The following is a 27222-nucleotide window of genomic DNA, read 5'->3' as shown; positions in this document are numbered from 1 at the left end:
TGATTTCTTAACTAGGCTGAATGCGATTGACAACAAACAAGAAGAAAGGTGCTTTCAAGTTTTATTCCGAGGGAGATTTTCTTAAAAAAAGAAAAATTAGTTAAATTTTGCGCATTATACATGGAAAAAGACGGTAAGAACGTTTCTGAAAGTCAGTTTAACTTTAAAATATTTACAAAAGTGTTAAAAATACAAAAAGGTAGGGGTGTAACAATTCATCGATTTATTGGCATCGACGCTAAACGTAAACATCGATTTATATCGCCGTGTTTGACCTCGGACATTAGACGCGACTTTATTTTGAAATCCAGTTCATTGTTGCTTGCTTCCTCTTTCCGGGACCAGTGCGCGGCGTTGTTGTGTTGTGAGCAGAGCAGGCACGCGAAAGGGGAGTCGAAAACTAGTACGCCGCTCCTGGGCTGGTGCTATGGCTAGTGTCCAAAAAGACGAGGAAATTTGCTCCCCTTTAGGCTTCAAGTCATTCGTTTGGAAGCACTTTGGATTCCAAAGAAAAGATGGCTCAACGGACAAGACACGTGCAGTTTGTAAATCCTGCCATGCGGTGATCAAATATTCAGGGACCACAAATCTCGCCACACATTTAAAGAAAAAACACGACATCAAAGTTCAGTGTTAAAATAAGCACTTTGTATACTACAATACTCTTGTAATTTCCTAAATAAAGAGTTTGCAGTACCTTGTTGATTTTGCGTATGAATTGTTATAAATCAGGATATTGTTCTATATTTTTTATTAAAAAAAAATATATCGATCGTAGAGCACTATATCGCGATATATCGTGAATGAATCGCAGCAGGCTTTAAGATATCGGCAAATATCGTATCGTGTATCTTTGTATCGATATGATATCGTATCATGACAAAACCCGCGATTTACACCCCTACAAAAAAAGTGTTCAAAAAACAATTGTATAAAACTACAATAAAGGTTCATAAAAGTCTTCAGATATTGTCACAATATATTTAATCTTACCGTAATTTTCCATGTAAAATACGCCCTCGTGCATAATACGCACCCTAAAAATGCCATGTCGATCCTGGAAAAAAGCTTGTACCCATGTATAATACGCGCCCAAATTTTGACTCTTACTGAAGTCCGTAAACGTAAAATTATTTCAGAAAAAAGATCATCTTCGGGAACAACCGGATGTTATTCTGCCGGTCAGTATCACTGCGCGTGCGCTAGCAAACTCGATAGCGAAGAAATGTTTCGGATCTGTGTAGGGTACATTGTGACAGCAAACGAGCAGGTGATCGAGCAAACGTCTGATACGAGAGCATTGTGTTCGTATGGAGCGTGTTTGAAGTGAACAGCAGAGAAGAAAGGAACAAGCCAAATTGTTGTGAAATAAAACATTACCTGTAATACGCATTTTGTTATTTGCTGATTGAAACTGCTAATTAAACTGTGAATTGAAACTAATAGGTAGAGAACTGAACTCTCGCTCTTTATATAGCTGACGTGTCTTCTGCATTCGTTCTGCGCATACTGTCATGGCGGCCTCCGTATGATATCCGGTCTGTGATGGAGATTAAAAAACAAACAATATTTGGCAATAACACACCATCAAGGATTGCACCATCGCATCAAACGATGTGTCGTCAATTATGAATTTTACTGACTAAGTGTGTTGGGCAGGATGGCTGAATGCGATGCGCGATTGACAACAAACAAGAAGAAAGGTGATTTCAAGTTTTATTTCGAGGGAGATTTGTCATGTCTCGTCCGCAGTTTTGCTATGTGTCTAGGTTGCCATAGTTTCTGTTGGCGTCGCCCCTCCCTTCCTGTGTCACCTCAATCAATGTAACGTGTTTTGTATTTAAGTCCTGTCTGCCCCTCGCTCACCGTCGGATGATGTCATGATGTCTGTTTGGTTTCTGTTCCTGTCTTTGGTAATGTCACCCTGTCTTTTTGTTCCACGTCTTTGTCGGTCAGTCCTGTTGTTGGTTTTGTTGTACCATGACTTTCTTAAAAAAAAAAATTAAAAAAAGAAAAAAAAAATTAAAAAAGAAAAACATTTAAAAAATTTTGTACCCTTGTATAATGCGCACCCCAGATTTTAGGACAATAAATTAGTTACATTTTGCGCATTATACAAGGAAAAAAACGGTACTCTTTGATGCCAGCTGTTTTAAGTACAGTAGAAGACAAAGAAGCAAGGTCCTGGTCTCTCCTGGGTTTGGGAGGAGGAAAAAGTCCAAAGTAGTGGGTACACTTTTGGAACAAGCAAGTGAAAACCTACACTTTTGGAACAATCAAGTGAAAACTAGGGGTGTAAATCGCGGGTTTTGTCACGATACGATATAATATCGATATAAAGAACTACGATACGATATTTGCCGATATCTTAAAGCCTGCTGCGATTCATTCACGATATATCGCGATATAGTGCTCTACGATCGATATATATTTTTTTGAATAAAAAATATAGAACAATATCCTGATTTATAACAATTCATACGCAAAATCAACAAGGTACTGCAAACTCTTTATTTAGGAAATTACAAGAGTATTGTAGTATACAAATTGCTTACTTTAACACTGAACTTTGATGTCGTGTTTTTTCTTTAAATGTGCGGCGAGATTTGTGCTCCCTGAATATTTGATCACCGCATGGCAGGATTTACAAACTGCACGTGTCTTGTCCGTTGAGCCATCTTTTCTTTGGAATCCAAAGTGCTTCCAAACGAATGACTTGAAGCCTAAAGGGGAGCCAATTTCCTCGTCTTTTTGGACACTAGCCATAGCACCAGCCCAGGAGCCGCGTACTAGTTGTCGACTCCCCTTTCACGTGCAGCAACGCCGCGCACTGCTCCCTGCTCCCGGAAAGAGGAAGCAAGCAACAATGAACTGGATTTCAAAATAAAGTCGCGTCTAATGTCCGAGGTCAAACACGGCGATATAAATCGATGTTTACCTTTAGCATCGATGCCAATAAATCGCAGAGCATTATATCGATTAATCGATGTGTATCGATGTATCGTTACACCCCTAGTGAAAACCTTAATCTATGACCGCCAACAGGTGAGTTTTCTTTAAAAAAAAAAAAAAAAGAAGCCCAAACAGATGACACGCAGACCTGGCAACCATGGCTGCACAGGACAATCACAATAGCCCAAGAATGTGAGCACAACAGCAATTGGACATGCACTTGTGGAGTGCTTGAACGACAGCTCAGAGATGCACATATACATAAACGGTGGCCTGTAAATGCATCCGTGTAAAATGACAATCTGCACGAATTTTATTCCAAAGTCAAAATGGGGCAGCAGTACAATTCTACAACGCCACCTTGTTCACTAGCACAGTGAACACGAAGGGTAACCAAAAAAGCCGACGATACCGCTGAGATGCTTCCCTTTGGGTTCGCCGAGGGCAATGTGTAACACCTAGTCCAATGCTGAATTTACAAATGCCTCATGACTTCAATATCAGAATGCAGTGCACGGTCCTGTTGTACATAAAGCGTGCTGTATTTTCCACACCATAAGGCACACTTAAAAGCCTTCAATTTTCTCAAAAAAAACGAAGGTGCACCTTTTAAAAAGGTGCGCCTTTTGTGCGGGCCAAATTCCAAAATCTGTAAAGTTGTTTTGTGTGGCTTCCGTATTATACAGGCTTAATATGAGGACCTGATGAACCAATCAGAGGACATTACCTTTTACGTAGATCGGGGCAAAAAAAACCAATCAGAGGACTGTACGTAACACGTACGAGAATACGTACCTCCACCGCCATTCATAAATAAATACTATCATTTGTGCAAATCTGTAAAGTTGTTTAGTGTGACTTCTGCCACACAGAGACGTAACATACTGGCCGAAGGACTACAATTGGGGGGGCCTGTGCTGGGCTGGGGGCCGCAGTGGGCCACTTGCCCCCTGGGGGCTGCAGAAGACACAGGTCCCACACGCCCCCATTGGGGGCCACAGGGGGCACGGGGCAACACCCCGGAGGAGGCTCAGGGGGAAAAGCTCCCTGGAAACTCCCGGATTTTGGCAGTATAGCAACCCCAAAAGCATTCATTTCATCACTCAATTTCAACAGTTTTGTTAAAAAAATATTCCTGTTTGGTGGGCTACCAAGGTGAATATAATACAGCCAAGCCTCGGTTTTCGACCGCAATTATTGATTGGTTATGACAAAAGACTATACAAGGTGGTTACATGTAAAGAAAGACTAGTCAAAGATTTGAATCACTTAGAGTTAAAAAACAACAACTAAAAATGACATTGCAAGGGGGCACTTTTTATTAAAAGAACACCAAGTAAAGTATTAAGTAGGGGGGCATTTCATGATTGGGATTAAATTAAGGATAAAATTAGGTCAATGATTAGAAATGAATGGTGCTCTATACAAAAAGGCTAAAATTTTAATGAGGAAATATTTGGAGTACTGTGTTGGTCCATATATGTCATATATGGTCCTAGTTTATTTGGTTTTGATTGTGGGTTGGGTTTATTTTGTTTAGCGTTAGGTTTTCCTTGTGTTCTTGGGCTAGTGAGGGTTCAGGTGTTTCTTGTTACTCTCTTATCCCCTGAATTGTAAATGTCTTCTTTATGCAGACAGGTTAACAGGCTAGGAATTTAGTGAGGAGATAATTGATCAATTGATGAGGTTTAATAATTGTCCAAATTCTAGTCAAAGGTTTTGAGGGACAACAACGACAACATTATGATTAATTTGCAGGCCATTATTTAGTATGTGATGACAGTGTCTAGATAAATAGACCGTTTTATAACAATTGTGAGAGTGAAGGAGGAGGTGTAATTTGTAATCTGGCATTTGGGTGCCACTTTTAAGAGTCAACAGGCAAGGTCTGTGCAGGATCTTAGATTGTTTTTGTTTGTTTTAAAGATATATTTAACAGTTTATCTCGGTGCAGTAAGGATATAGCAATTTTGAAAGACTTAAAATTAAAAGCAAAATTAGATTTTAATTCTGACATATGCCAGCTAACATGAGGATGGAAAATAAATACCGTATTTATTCTAATTATCGCCCATATTCTAATAATCGCCCAATGTGTGTTAGCCATGACATAAATAAAAAACATTGATACCTCTAATTATCGCCAATGCTGCTAAAAATTCCCCCCAAAACTTACGTTTTCCTCCGCGACCGCATTCCGACGTCATTGCACAAGTTTAAATATGACTGATTTGACAGCACGTCGAATGTTCCTTTTAAATCGTTTTTCTCCATAAACTATGATACAATTACATTCGTCACTCCGCTACAATATCCTCACACAATTAGGTTATCGGGGCGTGCGCTCGAACAAGACGATCGCGATAACATGCCCTGCACAACATGTGATGTGCGACGGTAACGTGTTGCATCGATGGAGCGTCAATTGACGTACCCCGCTGTTAGAGGTAGATCAAAACAGCCGCTGTTCTAGTAAATATACAAAATATATTTAATAGAAAATATACAAAATATATTTACTAGAAAATATACATATTATCGCCCATTTCAGTGCCCCTTGGCGATCGAACAAAAAGTGTTCTCTATTAATCGCCCACCCCCCTGTTGGACATAAACCTTCTCTAATTATTGCCCTGGGCGATAATTAGAATAAATACGGTACATAAATAAATACTGGCTCAAATGTGGCATGTGTTGTAAAATGGGCAATGAGACATTCACTTTCAAGCACTATCCTTTAGCGCTGCTGACAACAATAACTTATGAGATGGTAAATCAAAGGGGAGTGTCATATTTGGAACACAGGCGCTGTATGACCTATAGATTGAACAATAACATTTGCCGCATATACAACCATGTTCGTAGAATGTTGAATTACATTACAGTTTATTACAAAGGATTTTTTTAATTTACCGTATTTTCCGGACTACAAGGCGCACCTAAAAACCTCAAATTTTCTCAAAAGCAGACAGTGCAGTGCGCCTTATAGTCCGGTGCGGCTTATATATGGACCAAATAGAGAATGATGGATGGATGGAACTTTACCTTTTTAAGTTTACTGATCTATCTGACTGTTTTGTACTTATTAAAGTAAGCTTTACATGTTTGGTTTGTGTGTTGTGTGATATTAACATTATTTATATATTGTTATTGTTTTCACTATTTTAAGTTATTATATTGTGATTGCATTAATGGTGCGCCTTATAGTCCGGTGCGCCTTATATATGGACAAAGTTTTAAAACGGGCCATTCATTGAAGGTGTGCCTTATAGTCCGGTGCGCCTTATAGTCCGGAAAATACGGTAATTTGATGATAAACACTGGAAGTAAAAAAAAAAAAAAAAAAAACAGCAATGTAGAAGGGGGTGTGAGTGATGTGTGAAGTGAGAGATGGGAAGAGGAAAATACATTATTTACGTGAGACCAGTTTATGATCAAAGGAAAAAGGAATCAAAGATTGGAATCAGGATAAAGGAAAAAGGTGGGTTGAATATTTGAATTTGAATGTTGGAATCTATTATTGAAAAGTTGTGGAACAACTTTGAAGAAAGGATTTTAGCCACGTTAATGGGTAGGGTGGATGGATAACAAAAAAAAAAAAAAGCATTTGATAAGGGTGGCTTGATAGTAAGATGATGAGTGTGCGCAACTGATAGGATACAAAATGTTCATAGGAGGTGTTGGGGTGTAATAAACAAATGCTACACCGGAAGACTGATAACACGAAGATAGTTTTGTAAAATTAGTGTCCCATGTGTTCTGCCCTAACGCGTGGCACGATTCCTGAACTGAGTATTCTTACTCCACTGGCTGTCTCAAAATCAACAGAGGACTGTCCCTGATCATGAGGTACCTTTGACCTTTGGGAGAACAGGAACTATAATAATGCTTGAAGGGGGCAAGCACAGCTCTTCACAGAACAAGAGCCATACAGTTGGTGGAATACACACAGTTGCAGGTCCTATAAAAAAAATAAAAATATAAAAAAATGGGACTGAAAAAACAAAGACATGATGGACGCATTTGAGAGTGGTGGACGGTCCAGCCCTGAATTATCATAATGAGACTAAGAGGAGAGGCTGCGAAAGACTTGCGCGAATCACATGAAGTAAAACTGGACACCTTGCGACTGCTCAAGCATTACAAAGTTGCTGGAGTTTGAGACAAAAGGGATGGAAGCGTGTTTGGGTGCATAGGGCCGACATAACGAACATTTGGATTCGGGCAACAGGAATTTATCAAAACGACAGAATTTAATTACACATTAATTCCGACTGATTTATAGGATGCATATTTGAGCTTGAAGGGGTGAGGAGCCATAAGAAATTTGGAATTCTGGACCATCAGCAAAATAGTAATACAGGGCACTAATTAATTAAAAAAGAATACAGTGGGGCTTTAAATAAACACATTGACATTACCCTTGCGACAATTGATTTAAATGGCAATATATGATAGACACTTGGGGTTACGATTAACAATCCATCCATCATCAGCGCCAGGTTCCTGGGGGTGCACATCAGTGAGGATCTCTCCTGGTCCACCAACACCGCGTCACTGGCGAAGAAAGCCCAGCGCCGCCTGTACTTCCTGCGGAAACTCAGGCGAGCGAGCGCTCCTCCGGCCGTCATGACTACATTTTACCGTGGCACCATTGAGAGCGTCCTCTCCAGCTGTATTGCTGTTTGGGGTGGCGGCTGCACTGCCTGCAACTTGAAGGCCCTGCAGCGCATAGTGAACACGGCTGGTAAGATTATTGGTGCTTCGCTCCCCTCCTTGAAGGACATTTACACCTCCCATCTCACCCGCAAGGCCACCACGATGGTGAGTGATGTGAGTCACCCCGCTCACTCTTTGTTTGATCTTCTGCCCTCCCGCACCACCAGACTCTCCAACAGCTTCATCTTCCAGGCTGTTAGGATCATGAACTCGCCCCCCCTTTCTGCGTAGCGTCCTGTACTTTGCACTATGCTTACTCTCTGCTGTATGCACGCTGGCTCAGTTTTGCTCCTCTTATTTATTGGGTTATTTGTTTATTATTTATTTATCACTCATTTTATTTATTTGTTATTTATTATTTATTGTTTGTGCCTTCTTGTTTTTATTTTGTGTCGTCTACTTGTATGTCTATCATGTACTGTGTCTCGTCACCGTGGGATAGAGGAAACGGAATTTCGGTTTCTTTGTGTGTCTTGACATATGAAGGGATTGACAATAAAGCTGACTTTGACTTTGACTTTGATCTATCCATTATTGTTGCGGCTTGTCCTTACGAGGGTCGCGGAGGATTAACAAGGATAACTAGAATTTGTAATTCCTGTAGAAATTGTGTGTGAAGGCAAAGAAGCTGAATAAAAACTTGGGGAATGCTACAAAATTATGTTTAAATTTGGAACGTGGTGAATTGCTCAAAACATTTCTGAAAATATAGAAAGAATTTTGTAAAATTGTGCGTGAATTGAAAGTAGAACCTTTTACATTTTTGGTAAGTGGGAAGTTTTGGAATAGGTAGGCATAAGATGAACAATTAAAAGTTGAAATGGGTGGAGTCAGTAAAAAAATAAACTACCGTTTTTTTCCGTGTATAGTGCGCCCCCATGTATAGTACGCACCCCTAACAATGGCATGCTGATGCTGGAAAAAAGCTTGTACCCATGTATAATACGCACCCAATTTTTATGATTTTTTTTTAATTTTTTTTTAAATTTTTTTTTTTTTTTTTTTAAGTCCCAAAGATCGTCACACACGAAGGGAGGCAATGGGTCCCATTTTTAAAGTCTTTGGTATGGTCTTAACTAGGCTGGATGTCATTTTTTTGTTGGCGTTGATTTCTCCGACTGCCCCTAAACGCACCACCGCGCTCCGTGCGCAGGGGAAAGAGGCTCTGTATGGGAGAGACGTTGAAGAGGAATAAAAACAACCTTGGAAACCAAAACTTGCCCCTCGTCGTGACTCGGAGCCGCAACAAATGTTTCGGATTTGTGTAGGGTACATTGTGACAGACGGCAAACTAGCAGGTGATCGAGCGAGCGTCTGATACAAGAGCATTGCGGTCGTATGGAGCGTGTTTGAAATGAACAGCAGAGACGAAAGGAACAAGGCAAAGTGTTGTGAAATAAAATATTACCTGTAATACGCATTTTGTTATTTGCTGATTGAAACTGCTAATTAAACTGTGAATTGAAACTAATAGGTGGAGAACTGAACTCTCGCTCTTTATATAGCTGACGTGTCTTGCGCAACCGTTCTGCGCATCTGTAATGGCGGCCTCCGTATGACGTCCGGTCCGCGATGGAGATTAAAAAACAAACAATATTTGACAATAACACACCATCGAGGATTGCACCATCGCATCAAACGATGTGTCGTCAATTATGAATTTTACTAAGTGTGTTGGGCAGGATGGCTGAATGCGATGCGCGATTGACAACAAACAAGAAGAAAGGTCAGTTTTATTTCGGGGGAGATTTGTCATGTCTCGTCCCCAGTTTTGCTATGTGTCTAGGTTGCCATAGTTTCTGTTCGTGTCACCCCGCTCTTCCTGTGTCACCTCAATCGATGTAACGTGTTTTGTATTTAAGTCCTGTCTGCCCCTCGCTCACCGTTGGATCATTGCATGTGTTACTGTCATTCTGTTCCTGTCTTTGGTAATGTCACCCTGTCTTTTTGTTCCACGACTTTGTCGGTCAGTCCTGTTGTTGGTTTTGTTGTACCATGACTTTATTTAAAAAAAAAAAAAAAAAAAAAATTAAAAAAAAAAAAAAATTACAATTTTTTTTCTTTGTACCCATGTATAATACGCACCCCAGATTTTAGGACAATAAATTAGTAAAATATTGCGCACTATACACGGAAAAAAACGGTATAAGAAATTAGAAGGGAAAAATGAAATTTTTCAAAATTTTACCGCAATGTTAAAAGTGAAAATGTGATATCTAGGAAGTGAAAGAATGTGAATTGGAGCAATTATGTAGAAGAAAATGAGAAGTATTGAATGTGCCATGAAGAATGAATGGTTTTTGGCTTAAAATTTGTGAATTTCTCAAAAACAGTAAATATTTGGAATATGTGGCATGACTATTTGGAATGTGTTAAAAGTGGAATGAAGTGAATCAGGTAAATTATGTGGAAGTAGTTAAGATTAAAAAAAAAGAGGCAGAAGAATGCAGATGAAGTTGAATAATAATAAAGTCAAGGCAAGTCAAGTTTATTTATATAGCCCTAAATCACAAGCAAGTCTCAAAGGGCTTCACATGTACAAAAATTGACAATTTACTGTACAGGAATTACAAGTGTGAAGGCCACAATAAAGATCATGACAGCAAAAAATATTTCTTTTGATCTTTTGTTTCTTTTGGTTTTGATAGATACAAAGGGGGAACGTGGAAGAAGGTTTTCAAAATTTGTGATATAGCATGACTCCATTATCAAGCGTAAGCATTTCTTTCTAAGAGTCTCATTGCTTTTTTTTTTTTAAAGAAAGTCATGGTACAACAAAACCAACAACAGGACTGACCGACAAAGTCGTGGAACAAAAAGACAGGGTGACATTACCAAAGACAGGAACAGAAACCACATCATGACAGTAACACATGCAATGATCCGACGGTGAGCGAGGGGCAGACAGGACTTAAATACAAAACACGTTACATCGATTGAGGTGACACAGGAAGAGAGGGGCGACGCGAACAGAAACTATGGCAACCTAGACACATAGCAAAACTGGGGACGAGACATGACAAATCTCCCTCGAAATAAAACTTGAAATCACCTTTCTTCTTGTTTGTTGTCAATCGCGCATCGCATTCAGCCATCCTGCCCAACACACTTAGTCAGTAAAATTCATAATTGACGACACATCGTTTGATGCGATGGTGCAATCCTTGATGGTGTGTTATTGTCAAATATTGTTTGTATTTAATCTCCATCGCGGACCGGACGTCATATGGAGGCCGCCATTACAGATGCGCAGAACGGCTGCGCAAGACACGTCAGCTATATTAAGAGCGAGAGTTGTTTTCTTCCTATTAGTTTCAATTCACAGTTTAATTAGCAGTTTCAATCAGCAAATAACAAAATGCGTATTACAGGTAATATTTTATTTCACAACACTTTGCCTTGTTCCTTTGGTCTCTGCTGTTCATCCTAAAACACAAAGGCGCTCTTTAAGCAATGCGACAGTGAGCGCCCGGCGCGCTGTGGTTGCGCGACCGCACCAAATTAAGCTCCCTGCGCAGTGCGCACTGAGGTCAACTTAACTTTTAGAAAGTACATCAGGACTTTAAAAATATCTTCTAAATTTCAGCGACGGCTCTGTCACAATAATGCGACCAGCGCGGTGCAGTTGGGCGGTCGGCGGCGCGCTACGGTTGAGCGTTCTCTCTCACGCTCTCTCTCTCGCTCACACGCGCACACACGCACACACGCAAACCGGATATCATACGGAGGCCGCCATTACAGATGCGCAGAACGGATGCGCAAGACACGTCAGCTATATAAAGAGCGAGAGTTCAGTTCTCTACCTAAATCCGTATTACAGGTAATATTTTATTTCACAACACTTTGCCTTGTTCCTTTCGTCTCTGCTGTTCACTTCAAACACGCTCCATACGACCGCAATGCTCTGGTATCAGACAAGGCTTGCTCGATCACCTGCTCGTTTGCTGTCTGTCACAAGGTACCCTACACAAATCCGAAACATTTGTTGCGGCTCCGAGTCACGACGAGGGGCAAGTTTTGGTTTCCAAGGGTGTTTTTATTCCTCTTCAACGTCTCTCCCATACAGAGCCGCCTTTTTCACGTCCGCACGCCTTCTTCACATGCGCGCACGGAGCGCGGTGGTGCGTTTAGGGGCAGTCGGAGAAATCAACGCCAACAAAGAAAATTACATCCAGCCTAGTTAAGACCATACCAAAGACTATAAAAATGGGATCCATTCCCTCCCTGCGTGTGTGACGATCATTGGGACTTAAAAAAAAAATAAAAAAATAAAAAAAAAATTTAAAAATTCATAAAAATTGGGTGCGTATTATACATGGGTACAGGCTTTTTTCCAGCATCAGTATGCCATTTTTATTTATTTTACAACACTTTGCCTTGCTCTCTCTCTCGCTCACACGCGCACACACGCACACGCGCACACACGCAAACCGGATATCATACGGAGGCCGCCATTACAGATGCGCAGAACGGATGCGCAAGACACGTCAGCTATATAAAGAGCGAGAGTTCAGTTCTCTACCTAAATCCGTATTACAGGTAATATTTTATTTCACAACACTTTGCCTTGTTCCTTTCTTCTCTGCTGTTCACTTCAAACACGCTCCATGCGACCGCAATGCTCTTGTATCAGACGCTTGCTCGATCACCTGCTCGTTTGCTGTCTGTCACAATGTACCCTACACAAATCCGAAACATTTGTTGCGGCTCCGAGTCACGACGAGGGGCAAGTTTTGGTTTCCAAGGGTGTTTTTATTCCTCTTCAACGTCTCTCCCATACAGAGCCGCCTTTTTCACGTCCGCACGCGTCTTTCCCGTGCGCGCACGGAGCGCGGTGGTGCGTTTACGGGCAGTCGGAGAAATCAACGCCAACAAAAAGAATTACATCCAGCCTAGTTAAGACCATACCAAAGACTATAAAAATGGGACCCATTGCCTCCCTGCGTGTGTGACGATCATTGGGACTTAAAAAAAAAAAAAAAATAATAATAATAATAATTTTTAAAAAAAAAATTATAATTTTTTTTGTACCCATGTATAATGCGCACCCCAGATTTTAGGACAATAAATTAGTTAAATTTTGCGCACTATACACGGAAAAAAACGGTATGTTGAAAATAATTGATCATTTAAACAGTGGCGTGATTGGGACATGAGAAAGAGAAAAGAATGAACATACAAACAAATAAATTCAACATTTTTTTTCCCTATAAGATGGTGGAGTTTGAGTACATAGTCGCTTCGGAGGGGGAAAACCATGATTTAAGATACGTGATTGATCAATCATTAAATGTTAGTAAAACAACGGATTGAAGAAATTACGATGACTATGCTTTGAGATGCCTATCCCTTATACAAAGGTAAAGTATGATTAGAATTTGATTAAACTGATATGGACATTCATTAGAGTTTAAACTGCTTGCAATACTATTACGTACAACTTAGTTAACACTTATGTATGTATTTTGTTATTTATGGATTTTTCTCGCGCATTTTTTTCTTCCGGTTCTTTTGGTTGCTCCTGTTAGGGGCCGCGACAGCAGAGCAATCGTTTCCAAATCTTTCTGTCCTGTCACACCAACCGTCTGCATGTCCTCCCGCACCACTTTTATAAAATTAAAATGCAACATCTTCATCTCTGCCACACCCTCCATTATTTTGGCCAGTTGACATTTCCAAGCCTCACTTCTATCATTCTCTCCCATAACTTCATGCTGTGCCTGATCAACATAACACCTCTGTAGCTACTTGAAGCGGCACCACAGAGGGACGTGGTCTGCCAACAGAAGGACCCTGGGGGTATCAACGGTTTTGGTGACCTCAGTTAAACTGAGGTCAACAGAGGGAGTGAAGGAATGGGGTCGAAATACAAAAAGTCCTGCCTAGCTACAAAAACAGCTATTCCCATACTATAAATTTAAAATATACATATAGACCTATCATTAGCTACACCTTGTAAATGTTACGATTTGGAAATGTTTTCAATACATAATTTTTTGCAACTTCTCTCTGGTGTCCTGTACAGTTATTCACACTTTGTGGCTCCATCGCCAAACCTACTCTGTTTGCCAGCATTGTTAAAGTAAACGGCAACATTTGGCAGTGGTCAGTCCTATTAGGCTTAGCCTGCTAGCCTCGCTCACACCGGGTGCAGAATGGCTGCAGCGCGGTAGCGCGGCGCACTTCACTAGGAATAGAAAGCATGATCAACTTTATAGACACATAAGGAATGGGTCCAAGCACTAAAGCAACGCTGTCACCAATGTTATATTGATCGGATTTGCGTATTGATAAGAGTGTGGAGAGAAAAGAATTTCACGAATGGTTGTCTGTCATGCGAAGCGTCAGGTCTTACCCAATAGACTAACTTCCAAATCTCCCGCCCCACACACACTAAATATATTTAACAAATCATTGCGAGTGTATTCAAATGGCTCTAAGGACTTTTGAAAGTCAACATAGTGCAAAGGTGACAGTCAGTGGGCTGTTCTTCATTACTTTGCGTCACGGGTTCAAATCCCGCGTATAACTTCTATTTTGTATATATTTTTTTTTTTTTAGTGTTTGCTATTTCTTGCAGTCAGTCGGAAATGTAAATGAGACGTTTCGTTCAACATTTTTATTGAGAATTTGAACAGTTTTGGAATCAGGAAAGTTCCATGTCGCTTGTGATGAATCTGCAGTCACGAAAGACACAGGGATGAGTACCTTCCGCAGATCCGCGGATTTCCGTGTTTTTTTCCGTCGGGAGTATCATTTTCGGGAATCGTGTTGATCCGTTGAGAAAATTGTTTTTATATGGGGGGGGGGGCTGTGGGCCCTGTGGCCCCCAAGAGGGGCCTGTGGCCCCTGGCCCACTGCGGCCCCCCCAGTGGGGCATGCGGCCCCCAGACCCCGGCTACTTTTCAGAGTTTTATTTCATTCGCCGTTCTCATCCCTGAAGACAAGACTGCGCAACTCGCTTTACCCTAACAAGCGTAACTCGAGACGGGGAGCAAGATAACATGGGAGTAAGTTGACATGTAACACAGGTGTGAGCAAGGCGTTACACCTGCTTCACGCTACTCTACACCCGAAAACAGTGTGTCTCCACAGCCATTGCACAGGAGCCCCTCCTCACCTTGCTAGCAATGTCATGTTACAGCAACTGTCGCTTGCACGCACTGCACGCACACACTAACAAAAACAATGGAGTGTGATTGATTGTTGTACCTGGTGCTTGGTTTGTGGCTGTTTTAGCCCGATTCTAAATGATGACGTAAATATTTTGTGTGAAGAATGGAGCTCCGAGCCATATTTAACAGGCAGTGTTGTACTTGAACGCATTCAATGAATGAAAATTCAGAACTCATATTCTCACTCATACGTTCATATTTTGGATGAACGTGAACTCAATGTAGCGCATTTTTGCTCCATTAACGATTTTGTCAAGGGCATTTTACTTACCGTAAATTCCGGACTATAAGCCGCGACCTTTTTCCAAAATTTTGAACCCTGCGGCTTATAGTCAGGTGCGGCTTATATAAGGATTTTTTCGTGATTTTTGTGATGACTTGATCACTTTTATACACTGCGGTATCTTGAAGAAAAAAACAACAAAAATACCATTTTGAAACAGTACTATGGCTGCTGCTTATTCTGGCTGTGTTGCTCGTGGCTATTATGAGCTTTAGTACGAATGCACGCTAGGTGACCTGCGTCAAAGGGCTCTAAATCCTTTCTCTAACTCTGCCATGTGACTCAGAGATTACACAAAGCAGTGGTGCAGTTTGGACCATCTGCATTGTATTAAAACCCAATCAATCAGCATTTAAATTCAATTCTTCTGACATTTTGCTCACCAAAAACAAGTAGTACTGAACGTGAACTTTTAATGCATTTTATTCAGAAGGTTACTTTGAACCCCGAGGCTTAAATGGCGGCGTGGCGTATTTATGGATTTTACGGCCTCCAGGGAGCGCTCTAGCAGGAAGCAAGAGCGAGACAGACGAAGAAGAGATAATACGCCGAAGAAGACGTGCTAGTTTTTGTTTTGAACATTTCGCGCATCACGCACACACCCTCATCATGGAAAACACACGAAGAAATGCATTTGATGCAGCTTTTCAGTTAAAAGCAATCGATTTGGCTGTCAAAGAGGGAAATAGAGCTCAAATGGCGGCGCGGCGTATTCATGGATTTTTACGGCCTCCAGGGGGCGCTCTAGCAGGAAGCAAGAGCGAGACAGACGAAGAAGAGATAATGCGCCGAAGAAGACGTGCTAGTTTGTGTTTTGATAGGCGAATAGTGCCGTATAATTCACACAAAGAAGAGACAGAACGAGATCAAGATGGACATTACTGAAAGGAAGCTTTTATACACAAACCGTCATTATGGGGGACAAAAGAAATGCATATGATGCCGCTTTTAAGCTAAAGGCAGTCGATGTTGATGACATTGTGTTGCGTCACCCTTTTCTTTATTTCGTGGTCCCGTCTACTCTGGAGCTATACGTGTCGCTTGCTAATTTAATGTAATTTAGCGCTCCTAAACCTCCGTAATTTTCCCCTTTCCCTGCAATACCCACGTTCCCCAAAAGATGGCGCACTTAGAACACATTGACCGTTGTTGGAGTGTCGCGTGTTTCTCTTTATTTCACTTTGTTTCATGTCACCATTTGAGCCCTTCTGTGAAAATGAGTGGACCAAAAAGAAGGAAAGTGGACAGTGAATGCCGAGTTTTTAATAAGGAGTGGACAACAAAATACTTCTTCACTGAAGTCCGATCAACGGCTGTATGTATGTCTGATATGCCAAGAAGCTGTTGCGGTTTTCAAAGAGTACAATATCAGCCGTCACTTTGCCACGAAGCATGCAAACTATGCTAGCAAGCAGTCAACACAAGAACGGGCGGCTACTGCTCAAAGGTTGGCAGCTAGTTTACAGAGTCAACAAAACTTTTTTCACAGGAAAACTACAATTCAAGAGTCAAGTACCAAGGCTAGTTATTTGCTGGCATTCAAATTAGCAAAGGCTAGCAAGCCTTTCTCCGAAGGAGAGTTTTTGAAAGAGTGCATGGTAGAGACAGCAGTCACTTCAACTGGTGTCCTGTCCCCTGTCACAAGACCCCGAATCAGCACCGCAGGAGCTGCAATTGGAACTGATGGATCTTCAGTCTGACTCCGTCTCAAAGGAGAAGTTCAAGTCTCTTAAACTGAATGACTTTTATGCTTCACTTAACGGGACCATGTTTCCAAACCTTCGAAAGACTGCACAGAAGATGCTGGTGTTGTTTGGCTCGACCTACGTGTGTGAGCAGACGTTTAGCGTCATGAAAATCAACAAAGCTCATCACAGATCCAAGTTAACAGACCAACACCTCAGATCTGTCCTGAGAATTGCCACAACAAAACTAACTCCAGACTTTGATGCACTGGCAAAAAATGGAGACCAACAGCACTGTTCCCACTGAAATTGGTGAGTTTTTCTGCTGTGTTATGAAAAAGGAGTTTGCAAAGTTTGATTTTGAGGAGTTTAACACGAGTAGATTTTATTGAGCTTGGGTATATCGTTGTGTAATAATATGTTTTGAATGTTGAAAGTGATTCTTTTTTTTAAATAAATGTTGATTTATTTAACTTTGCACCTTCGATTGAAACTTATTAAAAACAGATGCAATCTTGATAAATCACAGTGCGTATGCTATTTTAATCTATTTATATTTTCTCCTCCCAATATCATGCGAAATAGTATGTATGTAAACGCTATATCTTGCATATTGCTTGAGACAAACTTATTAACTGATAAGGGCTATTTTCATATTTGAAAGATAGTTAATAAATTGGGTTGTAGTGTTCTTACTGTGCTATGAGGTTTGCATACACTACATGTAATGCTTTAGTATATCCGGCCCAAACACTCCATCCAAATGCTCCTGGCCCGGCCCCCCAGTCAAATTTTAGAATCCAATGTGGCCCGCGAGCCAAAAAGTTTGCCCACCCCTGGTCTAGTGTGAGCCGTGCTTTGTCTGGCCCCTCACCTAGGACCCGTTTGCCATGGGTAACCCTACCAGGGGCGTGAAGCCCCAGACAACATGGCTCCTAGGATCATAGGGGCACGCAAACCTCTCCACCACGATAAGGTGACGACTCACGGAGGCGCTTAAGAAAACTCAAATATCTTATCTTAAAATATTAGAATATTTCCTCGAACAGTGTTTTGTTTTGTCGTTTAATGTCCGACAGTTTTGTGTGTTCGTCTCGTCGTACTGGGTTGTGCTCCAAGTACAGCGGGCTGGCTCTGCTCGACATCAGCGAAAGTGAGTTTTGTGGCGTTCTGGACTTTGAAGCGGGGACATTAAAGGCGCTCGGTCTGCTCCGTCCTGAAGTGTCGCCGGACTCGCTGCTATTCCTCCCCCGGTTGGGAAAGCGTCGGGAGGGGTGTGTGAGGAGGCTGAAGAGGGGTGAGAGCTGGGGCGTCCGGGCCAGGCTGGCGGCAAACCCAGCTCACCCGGCCGTGCCTTCCATTCTTCTGACGAATGTTCAGTCGCTGGTCATCAACATGGCTTGCTTTCGCCTGCTGAGATCTACGAACCGGACAGTGCGTAACTGCTGTGTGCTCGAGATCACTGGGCCTTGGTTGACCGTCATCATTCCGGACTCTGCTGTGCATCTGGAGCGGCTAGCGTGCTATCGGGCAGACCGGGCCATTGTACGAGGGGGAACATCGCGAGGAGGTGGAACGTGCGTCTACATCCGTGACGAATGATGCCGGGACTCTGTAGTGGTATGCAAGCACTGCTCGCCACTGGCGGAGTTTGTGATCTCCAGGCTGTTAGGGTCCTGAACTCTCTCCCCCCTTCTGCGTAGCATCCTGTACTTTTGCGCTTTGTTCTGACTGTCTGCTGTGCACTCTTGCTTCGTTTTGCTCCTCTTATTTACTGTGTTATTTGTTTATTTATTATTTATTCATCACTCTTATTATTCCTTGTTCATTGTTTGTGCCTTCTTGTTTTTATTTTGCGTTGTTTTACTTGTATGTTTATCGTGTACTGTGTCTTGTCACCGTGGGATAGGGGAAACGTAATTTCGATTTCTTTGTGTGTCTTGGCATGAAGGAATTGATAATAAAGCTGACTCTCTGACTCTCTCTGACTCTCAGACCGACAAAAAAAAAAAAGTTATAACAGCAAAAAAAAAATCAAACATTTGAAAATGTCCATTGATGCACTCAATACTTGGCTGGGAATCCTTTTGCCCAGATTACTGCATCAATGCAGCGTGGCAATCAGCCTGTGGGATTGCTGAGTTGTTATGGATTCCCAGGATGCTTCAATAGCAGCCTTTAGCTCATTTGCATTGTTGGGTCTGGTGTCTTTCAGCTTCTTCTTCACAATACCCCACAAATTCTCTATGGGGTTCAGGTCAGGGGAATTGGCTGGCCAATTGAGGACAGTAATGCTATGGTCAGTACACCATTTACTGGTGGTTTTGGCACTGTGGGCAGATGCCAGATCATGCTGGAAAATGAAATAATCATCTCCATAGAGCTTTTCAGCAGACGGAAGAATGTAGTGTTCTGAAATCTGCATTTATTCTGGACTTGATGAAACACAGTGGACCAAAACCAGCAGCTGACATGGCTCCCCAAACCATCGCTGACTGTGGGAACTTCACACTGGATTTCAAGCAACTTGGATTTTGCTCCTCTCCAGCCTTTTTTTCAGACTCTGGCGCCTTGACTTCCAAATGAAATACAAAACTTGCTTTCGTCTGAAAAGAGTACTGGACCACTCTGCAACTGTCCAGTGCTTCTTTGCCATAGCCCAAGTCAGACACTTCTTCCGTTGTCTTGAGTTCAGAAGTGGCTTGACCATGGGAATACGGCTATTGTAGGCCATTTCCCAGCCACGTCTGTGAACAGTGGCTTTTGATAGCTGGACTCCAGCTTCAGTCCACTGTCTTTGAAGCGCCCCCAAATTCTAGAAGTGATTCGAACGATTCACTTCTCGAACAGCCTTCACAATGCTGTTAAGGCTGCGGTCATCTCTCTTGGTTGTGCAGCGTTTCCTGCCACATTTCCCCCTTCCAACAGATTTTTGTGGATGTGCTTTGAAACTGCACTCTGTGAACAGCTTGCTCTTTGAGAAATTTCTTTTTATGTCTTATCCTCCTGATGGAGGGAGTCAATGAAGGTCCTCTGGACAGCAGTCAGATCAGCAGTCTTCCCCATACTTGTGGTTTAGTTTACTGAACCAAGCTGAGTGTTTTTCAAAGCTCAGGAAGCTCTTGCAGGTGTTTCGAGTTGATTAGACGATTCAAGTGATTAGTTGAATACCCTACTAGTATACTTATTCATGATGTTCTAATATTTTGAGATAGGATATTTGAGTTTTCTTAAGCTGTATGCCATAATCAGCAATAATAAAATAATAAAAGGCTTGCAATATTTCAGTTGATTTGTAATGAATCCAGAACGTATGACATTTTTGTTTTTTTACTTGCATTACAGAAAATAAATAACTTTATCACAATATTCAAATTTTCTGAGACAGTCCTGTATACAGTGATTGCTACATCGCGGTTTGATTATTAGCCTTCAGTACATCGCATACATTCACAAATTTAAAATAAACCTTCTAAATTGAGGAATTATGGCACGAAAGATGCCCACACGCCAGCAGAAGGCAGGGAGTGTCCACACAATTGCAGTACATACACTTGTACCTTTTAATAAAAAAGTTGTTATAATAATAGAGTTCTAAAAATATATTTACAGTAGCTATGTATACTTTAGCTACATGTACATATGTCTCATACACACGCGTATCATATTTATATTATTTATACATTATCATTTATCTTGTATTTACATGTTTAAAACTATTACCGTATTTTTCGGACTAAAAGTCAAATTAGACATAAAATGAAACAATAACGTGAAAAAAAACATATAAGTCACTCCGGAGTATAAGTCGCATTTTGGGGGAAATTTGTTTGACAAAATCCAACACCAAGAACAGACATGAACGAGCAACAACAGGCTAAACGATAGGTATGCTAACGTGACATAAACACAAACGAAGAGCTGAGAACGGGCCTGATGTAACATTCAGAGTTATTCAAATAACTATTACATAAATAACACGTTTATAAAACCATCTGTGTCACTCCAATTCATCAAATCCATTGCTCGTGCTTTAAGTCAACAATGCCGATAGGTATGCTAACGTGACATTAACACAACCGAAGAGCTGAGAACAGGCCTGATGTAACATTCAGAGTTATTCAAATAACTATTACATAAATAACACGTTTATAAAACCATCTGTGTCACTCCAATTCCTCAAATCCATCGATCGTCCTTTATGTCAACAATGCCGGCCGGGTGCTCGCCGCTGACAGCGGTTGCGGTTCAAAATATTCCACAGGCCCATATAACAATATATAAATTACAATGGAGCCTCGGTTTTTTAACGTCCCGGTTCTCGAACAAATCGGTATTCGAACAAAAAATTTGAGATTTTTTTTGCTTTGGATGTCAGACAAAATTCGGTTGTCGAATGATGAGCCGAGAGGAACCGCATGCCAACTGACTCCGTTCGTTATTACGTTCTCGTTATTCTGATCTCAACTCTAATCATGCCTCCAAAGGAAGCAAGTGGGAGCAGTAAAGCCAAAGCCAAAACACAAAGATGCTCCTAAAGCAATGTGACACTGAGCGCCCGGCGCGCTGCTGTTGCGCGATCGGACCAAATTAAGCTCCCTGCGCACTGAGGTCCACTTAAATTTTGGAAAATACATTAGGACTTTAAAAATATTTTCTAAATTTTAGCGACCGCTCTGTCACAATAATGCAACCAGCGCGGTGCGTTTGCGCGGTCGGCGGCGCGTAACGGTTGCGCGTTCGGCGGTGCGCTGCAGTTGCTCGATCGGACAAAATTAAGCTCCCTGCGCACTGATGTCCACTTAAATTTTGGAAAGTACATCAGGACTTTAAAAATATTTTCTAAATTCCAGCGACGAAATCCATCGATGGATTTGATGAATTGGAGTGACACAGTGTCACAATAATGCGACCAGCACGGTGCAGTTGCGCGGTCGGCGACGCGCTACGGTTGCGCATTCGGCGGTGCGCTGCAGTTGCGCGATTGGACAAAAATGCGCAAATGAAAAAATGCTTAAAAGAGGCGAGGTTTTTATAGCTTGGAACGGATTATTTTTTTATTCGGAATTGGAACGATTCACTTCTCGAACAGCCTTCTGGAACAGATTGTGTTCAAAAACCGAGGCTCCACTATATATTATATTGTAGTGGGTTGACATAATTCACCCGGAACCTAAGTTCACGTTGCCTAGTTCCGGTGGGATGGTTTACACGTGTGGGAGTTTCCTGTTTGGTTTAGTGTGTGTTAGGATCTCGAAGGGAAAAGAGTCGGCCCGTGGTTGAATGAAGATAATTATAAATGTCATTAAAACAACTGCCGTTGGCACCGTCGTTTGTCACTCCGCCTCCGACTCCAGTCCTTGCACACCACAATATTATATATTATATATTACATATATACACACACATACACACACATTTTATGGGCGCCTAGTGTTTGTGTGTGCGAATGTGTGCTGGACTCTACACCAGAGGATCCTCGCTGCTTGGCGGATAATTAGTTACAAATTAAAATAAAAGTAAGCCGCAACAGCCATCTTAATTTTTTTATGGTCGTCTTTGCGGCAGTAAATTATTTCAAACTGATCGGTAAACTGATCGGTAAATTCAGGAGCCTGTTTTCTGCCCATAACAACGCTTTGTTATTTGGCCCATTAACGTCCTCTGAGATACCGTACATTACGTTAATTTACGGACGGATTGCATCCGTCAAACGCTATTAAAAAGGAGTAGGGAATGTTCGGGGGCGGTTAAAACGTAAAATGACTAGCAAGACTGCACAACAAAGCGTCCATTAACTACGAACTCGGTGGGCATAGGTTTTAGACATCGATTCAGTGGAATTTTACACACACGTGAGACAATTCAGTGTCCGCAAATATAGCGTTAAAATACCTTTTTGGATTGAAGGATGCCCGAGATGGTTGACGACTTGACGTTACCAATTGGGAAATAGCCGTGTTTAAAACCGTAACACCATCCTCTTACTCGTCTTGTGGTCCGTCTGCTTTTTTTTGTTTCGTTAAATGGCGGTTGGTAACCAGCTTTTACGGAGCATTACCGCCACTATCTGGACTGGAGTGTGAACCAAGTGTTTCCCTCCCCTAAATACTAACGGAGCATAACAACGGCATTGTTGCTCGTGAAGGAATGAGGTTAAGAAACAAAACCTAGCTACAAAAACACATATGCTCACACGTCATTGAATAAAGTACATAAGCAGACAAGTATATTCACATATTGCATTGTGGTGAATGGTCTTTTTTGCTTCGCTGGTCTACAAAAAACACTCGGTGGACGATGGCTGGCCCAGGGAAGTAAGCACTCCAGTGACACACGGCTGATTGGGAAAAGATTTTATTCAACCGATGTCAGAGTGATGTATCTCCAAAAGTTCGAGTGGCCCCAAAAGCAAAGATGTTCGCAGCCCCCCTTCCTGACAGACAAGCCTATCTTATACCTGCCCAAACCGTTGATGTCATGGCTTGGAGTAACAGCTGCCGTTCGTATTTTAGTCTACTCGTTGCTCTCAAATGTCCTAAAAAGGACATGTAGAAGACTCTTCCCCTGAATAACAGCAGCTGCGACATTCCATATTCTAAGTTGCTATACATTGATAGCTTATGGTCTCCTCTGTCATGATCCGTCCCCGGTCACGTCCATGTTGTCTGTCATGATTCGTCCCCGGTCACGTCCATGTTGTCATTGTTTTGTCCGTCTGTCTGTGTGCTCATGTCCGTGGATCATGTCAGGGTGCTTCTGTCATGTCTCGTCCCCAGTTTTGCTAGGTTGCCATGGTTTCTGTTCGCGTCGCCCCTCCCTTCCTGTGTCACTTCAATCAATGTAACCGCGTTCACCTGCCTCGTGTTTTGTATTTAAGGCCTGTCTGCCCCTCGTTCACGGTCGGATCATTGCTTGTCAGTTGTTGCGTGTGTTGTTGTCGTCAGGTCCTGTTGTTTTCTTGTCTTACGTCCTGGTCAGTCAGTCTAGTCATTGTTGTGTGAATGTCATGATGTCTTTTTGTTTCACGTCCTTTTTCAGTCAGTCTTATTTTGTCAGTGAGTTAGGTTAGTGTACCAAGTATGTATTTTGAGTTCTTCCAATAAACCCTGGTCCAAGCTGCACATGGTCGCCCTGCTCCATTTCCTCATCCGAAGCCTGACATCCTCACTGCGGCCAGGTCGCCATCTAAGGTGACATACAGAGACGCATAAACTCCAAATTACACTACAGCATCAATAAAAGAAACATTTTAAGCATATTATTATACCTGCACACCTAATCAATAAAGAAGACATAACTAGACCTTTTTCTGTGTACTTTGAAATAACAAATGTTTTTGATATTTTGCCTGAATAGCATAATGACACTTAGGTAACTACTTAATGCATGCCTGATTTTATTCTAATTCACAGACACTGCCCAAGGTGTCTAAGAATGTTCTGTACTTGATTATATCTTGTGTTTTGATTAATGCTTGATCGTATTTGCCTAATGCTGGACGCCTGCCTTTGATGACTATTGAAGGTTCTGGATAGAAGGAAATTGTTTTGGCGACAAGTACATGGAGTGTCCAAAGAACAAACAAACAAATGCATGGTAAGTGGTGAGTAAGAACTTGCATAGTCAGGGAACATTAACGAATTGATGATGTCACACCCAAAACTTCATAAGTCCGTAGAAAATGACAACATTGGAAGAATGATGTAGGGCCAAGGCGCAACAGTGGGGGAAGTAGGTGCATGTGCAAGAATGGAAGAGAATGTTTACAGGAAGGTCACTTGGCGATAAAACCAGCAGGTGCCAGAGGGAGACAGCCAAGAACCCGGCCAAAGATGATCGCCAAGGCCGAAAGACGAAAAGGAGAACAACAGCCCCCACACACATCCAATCGCCCATGATCAGCACCCAACCCCACGGAACCAGCTCTCATCGAACCAACTCCCACTCCCATGGAATCAAACTCTTCTGCGAACTTGCCCCACCCCCCTGGACTCATCACCCATCAAACTCGGCCCATGTGCAACTGAATATAAGCTGATCAAAGAAGCTTGAACGTTGCCTTTTCTGAAGGAAGACTTTTTGATCTTGAGCATTGTTACACTAAGGGCCCAGTGCTGTATTGTATTTTTCCTGAAAACAGAGCTGTCAAAGTCAAAGTCAGTTTTATTGTCAATCTCTCCACATGTCACAACACACAAAGAGACCGGAATTACGTTTTCTCTATCCCACGGTGACGAGACATATTACACGATAGACATACAAGTAAGCGACACAATATAAAAACAAGAAGGCAAAAATTCAAACAATAAATAGTAAGAGTGATGAATAAATAATAAATAAACATAACACAATAAATAAGAGGAGCAAAAGTACAGGACGCTACGCAGAACAGAGAAGCGAGTTCAGGATCCTAACAGCCTGGAGTATGAAGCTTTCTTAACAAGAATTGCGATTGAACTCAACCAACCTGTGTAAGTCTAATTTTGTTTCGGTGTCTCAGTCTTTTCCTTACACTGAAAAAGAAAACGAACACGCAGAGAGTAAATTGGCTAACAGGGGATTGGCTCTGGGTTTTGCCGTGAAGCGCGACTAGTGCGCTCCCCAAATTGTGGACCAAATCCAACACTAGCCATATTGTTCGTGCTGAAGTTTATGTGTAGTTTATTGTATATGTCCTTTATTACTTTTTGTGAATGTTATCCTGTAAATATGTGTTTTGTCAAAGTCAAAGTCTGCTTTATTGTCAATCCCTTCATATGTCAAGACACACAAAGAAACCGAAATTCCGTTTCCTCTATCCCACGGTGACGAGACATAGTACACGATAGACATACAAGTAGACGACACAAAATAAAAACAAGAAGGCACAAACAATAAATAATAAATAAATAATGAGTGATGAATAAATAATAAACAAATAACACAATAAATAAGAGGAGCAAAACTGAGCCAGTGTGCATACAGCAGACAGTAAGCATAGCGCAAAGTACAGGACGCTACTATTCTATGTCTGTGTGTGTGTTTGCACACAGGTCGTTGTGATGCGAAGTGCAGTGGTGTTGGAGTAATAGTGCTCGTAGTTAGTGCATGTTGCATGCTTCTTCCTGCTTGCTACCTTCTGCTTTCAGCTACTTCCGCCGGCTAGCCCCCTGTTTCCGGGGGCGAAAAGAGGAGCCAAATGCGTAAGTCTCCTCAGCCGGTACATAGCCTCTCCACCGTCAAGACTTCTGCATGCCTCCTCGTGGCCACACATGGTAACTGGATGCCTCACGGCTCCAGGCCAAATTGCAGGGGATCGATCAGGGGAGCAACAGTGGGTGCCTAGGCGTGACGTACAGGTCCACCGGCGTGTGGATGTCCTGGCGCCCGCTAACCACTGTCCCAGCTATGGGGACAATAGCAGCACCACTGCCTTGTGGGTATCGTCTGAAACGAAAAGGCTAAGGGAGCAAACCCTGACAGGAAACCCGGCTAGGACTCCGTTAGGCAGACTCATGCTATAAAAAAGCATAGTTCTGGCAACTCCTGCAGCCAACCTGATGCCAAATGTATCGGTTCACCGTTCCTTTGGATAACAACAGGAAGGCCGAGAGGGAAGCCCTGATGCCTGGGAAACTCAAGGCTTCCATAAAAACTTGCCCAGGCTTCTTGCGCACTGGAGAGGAAACTTCAGCTCCACTAACCAGTGGAGACACAACACGGGAGGTTAGGAGTTACCGGTTATAAGCCCTTTCTTAGTGGCGTAGAGTATGGGTGCCAGGGGCTACCTCCGACGGTGGGAGAGATGTTCGGTCTCATTGGACAGCTACCGCCCGCCTCAAGCTGGGCAGCCCCCAGCCAATAAGGTGCATTTCCAAGATGGCGGCGCGTGCATACGCAGCGACCTCTCTCTGTCCCGCCCGAACGGTGTTTTGTCCGTCTGATGAGTGTTTGTCCGGCAGTTTTATTTTTGTTTGTCTCGTTGTACTGAGTCGTGCTACAAGTACGGCAGGCAGGTTCTGCTTGACATCGGCGAAAGCGAGTTTTGTCGAGTTCTGGACTTTGATGCGGGGACATTAAAGGAGCTCGGACTTCTACGTCCTGAAGCGTCGCCGGGCTCGTCTGCTATTCCTCCCCCGGTTGGGAAGCGTCGAAAGCGGTGTGCGAGGAGGCTGAAGAGGGGCAAGCGCGGGGGCGTCCGGGCCAGGCTGGCGGCCAACCCTGCTCGCCCGGCCGTGCCTTCCATTCTTCTGGGAAATGTTCGATCGCTGGACAACAAAATGGATTACATTCGCTTGCTGCGATCTACAAACCGGGCAGTGCGGGACTGCTGTGTCCTGAGACTTGGTTGACCGCCAACATTCCGGACTCTGCCATACATCTGGAGCGGCTAGCGTGCTATCGGGCGGACCGGGCCATTGTGCAA

General features: G+C 42.4%; 1 protein-coding gene across 1 annotated transcript in view; it reads right to left on the bottom strand.

Moving 5' to 3' along the window:
• LOC133151130 (uncharacterized) overlaps positions 1–22816 on the bottom strand; it is a 65626-nt gene extending 42810 nt beyond the window's left edge. Inside the window, exon 1 of the mRNA XM_061273896.1 lies at positions 22710–22816. The gene's annotated coding sequence lies outside the window, so the exon portion shown is untranslated. The remainder of the gene's footprint in view (positions 1–22709) is intronic.
• Between the last annotated feature and the right edge of the window lie 4406 nt (positions 22817–27222).

The sequence above is a fragment of the Syngnathus typhle genome, linkage group LG3 (assembly GCF_033458585.1).
Source record: "Syngnathus typhle isolate RoL2023-S1 ecotype Sweden linkage group LG3, RoL_Styp_1.0, whole genome shotgun sequence".
Taxonomy (NCBI): Eukaryota; Metazoa; Chordata; class Actinopteri; order Syngnathiformes; family Syngnathidae; genus Syngnathus; species Syngnathus typhle.
This window is presented reverse-complemented; position numbering and strand designations above follow the sequence as displayed.